This window comes from Sorex fumeus, unplaced genomic scaffold (genome assembly GCF_029834395.1).
Source record: "Sorex fumeus unplaced genomic scaffold, SorFum_2.1 ptg000048l, whole genome shotgun sequence".
In the NCBI taxonomy this organism is placed as follows: Eukaryota; Metazoa; Chordata; class Mammalia; order Eulipotyphla; family Soricidae; genus Sorex; species Sorex fumeus.
Genome location: NW_026606105.1, coordinates 16,464,633 through 16,468,824, shown reverse-complemented (window position 1 = coordinate 16,468,824; position 4,192 = coordinate 16,464,633).

The window sequence follows — 4,192 nt, the reverse complement described above, 5'->3', positions numbered from 1 at the left end:
TCAAGAAGGGAGACATCCATGACATTGGCAACTATCGCCCGATCTGCCTATTGTCTGTCATCTACAAGTTGTTCACTCGAGTCATCCTGAATAGGATTGGCAGAACACTAGATGAAGGACAACCATGCGAGCAAGCCGGTTTCCACAAAGGATTCAGCACCTTCGACCATATCCACACAATAACCAAGCTCATTGAGGTTTCTCGGGAGTTCAAGATGCCGCTCTGTTTAACGTTCATTGATGTAAAGAAGGCCTTTGATTCTGTTGAGACGGAAGCAGTCATTGAGGCCCTAGCCAATCAGGGCATTCAAGCCCAATACATCAGGATCGTCCGTGAGCTGTATTGCGGATTCACTACCAGGATCTCACCATTCTACAAAGAAGTGATCGTTGATGTCAAGAGAGGGGTGCGGCAGGGTGATACCATTTCATCGAAACTCTTCAGTGCCACCCTCGAGAACATCATGCGACGACTGGAATGGGAAGGAATGGGAGTGAAGATAGATGGTCGGCAACTACACCACCTCCGCTTTGCTGATGACATTGTTTTAATAACACCAAACATCAGCCAAGCGGCACAAATGCTGGCCAACTTTGACCGTGAGTGTGGAAAGGTAGGACTACAGCTGAATCTTACGAAGACAATGTTTATGAGAAACAGCCTTGTTCCTGATGCCCCATTCGCTCTCAATGGAATGACCATCTCCGAATGCAACAGTTATGTGTACCTAGGTCGAGAGGTCAACATGACAAATGACCTGGCACCCAAGCTGCGCAGGAGGAAGAGAGCGGCTTGGAACGCCTTCAAGAACGTCAAAGAAATAGCTAAGAGGACGAAGAACCTCCGGCTCCGGGCACATCTCTTTGATTCCACTGTTCTTCCTGCATTAACATATGCCTCAGAGACCTGGGCCCTATGCAAACAAGATGAGAACGCTATTCAGGTCTCCCAAAGAAGAATAGAAAGAGCTATGCTTGGAATATCACGTTTCACTCAAATGAGAGAAAGAATCCGGAGTTCTGACAACCGTCGACGATCAAGAATCAGGGACGCTGTCTCATTTGCTAAGGTGTCGAAAATCAGATGGGCTGGTCACGTAATGAGATTTAAAGACGACCGCTGGACTAGAGCTGTTACCGACTGGATTCCACGGAATGTCAAAAGACCGCGTGGCCGCCCACCTTCCAGATGGTCAGATTTCTTCGTCAAGATCATGAACGATCGGTTTGAGGCCCTTCATGTTCCCAGAGCGAACAGATGCCATTGGGCTACACTAGCACGCGACAGGGACAAATGGAGACGTTACTGGCGCCTGCTCGAGCAAATCGATGACTAACGGGAAGTTAAGTGATTAAGTGATGTTCTCCAGATGAATGTAATCTTTCTATATCTATCCCTCTCTTTCTGACTCATTTTGCTTAGCATGATACTTTCCATGTAGTACCACTTGTATGTAAATTTCATGGCTTCATCTTTTCTAACCGCTACATAGTACTCCATTGTTAGATGTACCAAAGTTTTTAACCAGTCATCTGTTCTCAGGCACTCAGTCTTTTTTTCCAGAATCTGGCTATGGTAAAAAGTGCTGCAATGAACAAACAAGTGCAGATGTCACTTCAAATATACTTTTTTGCCTCTCTGGGACATATTCCCAGGAGTGGTATTGCTGGGTCAAATGGGAGCTCAATTTCTAATTTTTTAAGAATGGTCCATACTGTTTTTCAAAAGGGCTGAACCAGTCGGCATTCCCACCAGCAGTGAAGGAGGGTCCCTTTCTTGCCACATCCGCGCCAACACCAGTCGCTTTTGTTCTCTTGGATGTAGGCCAATCTTTGTGGTGTGAGATGATATCTCATTGTGGTTTTGATCTGCATCTCCCTTATGAGTAATGATGTAGAGCATTTTCTCGTGTGCCTATTAGCCATTCGGATTTCTTCTTTGAGAAAGTTTCTGTTCATTACATCACCCCATTTTTTGATGGGGTTGGATGTTTTCTTCTGGTGGAGTTCAACCAGTATTTTGTATATTCTTGATATCAACCCCTTGTCGGATGTGTATTCGGCGAATATCCTTTCCCATTCTGTACACTGTCTTTGTATTTTGGTCACTGTTTCTTTTGAGGTGCAGAAGTTTCTTAGTTTAAGATAGTCCCATTTGTCTATCTCTGTTTTCACTTGCTTGGCCAGTGGCATGACATCTTTGAAGATACCATTAGCTTCAATGTCACGGCGGGTTTTGTCAACTTCGTCTTCAATGTACCTTATGGATTCCGGTCTGATATTGAGGTCTTTAATCCATTTTGATTTTACTTTTGTACATGGTGTTAGGCAGAGATCTGAGCCCAGTTTTTTTGCATGTTGCTGTCCAGTTTTGCCAGCACAATTTGTTAAAGAGGCTTTCCTTACTCCATTTCACATTTCTTGCTCCTTTATCAAAGATTAGATGATCATATGTTTGAGGGGAGATGTCAGTATACTCAAGCCTGTTCCATTGGTCTGCAGCACTGCCTTTGTTCCAGTACCATGCTGTTTTAATTATTACTGCTTTGTAGTATAGTTTGAAGTTAGGGAGGTTGATTCCTCCCATTTTCCTTTTCCCAAGAATTGCTTTAGCTATTCGTAGGCGCTTATTGTTCCATATGAATTTCAGGAGTGTTTGCTCCATTTCAGGAGTGTTTGCTCCATTTCATGGGTATTGTAATAGGGATCACATTGAATTTGTACAATGCTTTGGGAAGAATTGCCATTTTGACTATGTTAATTCTCCTGATCCATGAGCAGGGGGATATCTTTCCATTTCCTCATGTCCTCTTTTATTTCCTGAAGTAGCGTTTTGTAGTTTTCTTTGTACAGGTCCTTTACTTCCTTAGTTAAGCTGATTCCTAGGTACTTGATTTTCTGGGATACAACTGTGAACGGGATTTTTTTTTCATGTCACTTTCTTCTCACTCACTGTTTGTGTATAGGAAAGCCAAGGACTTTTGGGTATTGATTTTATAGCCTGCCACTTTACTATACAAGTCTATTTTTCTAGGAGTTTCTTGGTAGAGGTTATAGGGTTCTCTAAGAATAGTATCATATCATCTGCGAATAGTGAGATCTTGGTTTTTTCCTTTCCTACCTGAACGCCCTTAATATCTTTTTCTTGCCTAACCACTATTGCAAGTACTTCCAGTACTATATTGAACAGCAGTGGAGAGATTGGGCATCCCTGTCTCATCCCTGATCTTAGAGGGAAGGTTCTCAGTTTTTCCCATTGAGGATGATACTTGCTGTAGGCTTGTGGTAGACGGCTTTAACTATATTGAGGAAAGTCCCCTCTATCCCCATTTTGGCTAGGGTTTTCATCATAAACGGGTGCTGGATCTTGTCAAATGCTTTCTCTGCATCTATTGATATGATCATATGGTTTTTATCTTTTCTTTTGTTGATATGATAGATTATATTGATTGATTTCCAAATGTTAAAGCATCCTTTCATCCCTGGGATGAATCCTACTTGGTCCTGGTGTATGATCTTTTTGATGAGTCGTTGGATTCTATTTGCTAATAGTTTGTTGAGGTTCTTTGCATCTGTGTTCATCAGGGATATCAGCCTATAATTCTCTTTCTTTGTGGTATCTCTGTCTGCTTTTGGTATCAGGGTGATATTTGCTTCATAGAAACTGTTCAGAAGTGTTTTTGATATTTCAATTTCGTGGAAAAGCTTAAAGAGTATTGGGAATAATTCCTCTTTAAAGATTTGAAAGAATTCACTAGTGAATCCATCTGGACCAGGACTTTTGTTCTTGGGGAGACTTTTTATTACCGTTTCAATTTCCTTGATGGTGATAGATCTGTTTAGGTATTCCAGGTCTTCTTGGTTCAGCCTTGGGAGTCTATAGGAATCTAGGAATTTATCCATTTCCTCGAGGTTTTCATGTTTTGTGGCATAAAGCTTATCAAAGTACTCCCTGAGGATCCTTTGAATTTCTGTAGTATCTGTTGTAATGACCCCTTTTCATTTCTGATTTGGTTTATGAGGGTTTTCTCTCTCCTTTTCTTTGTGAGTTTTGCTAGAGGCTTATCGATCTTGTTTATTTTCTCGAAGAACCAGCTCTTGATTTCATTGATCTTTCGGATTATTTTTTGAGTTTCCATCTCGTTAATCTCTGCTCTGAATTTATTATTTCCTTCCTCCTGTTTGGGTTGGG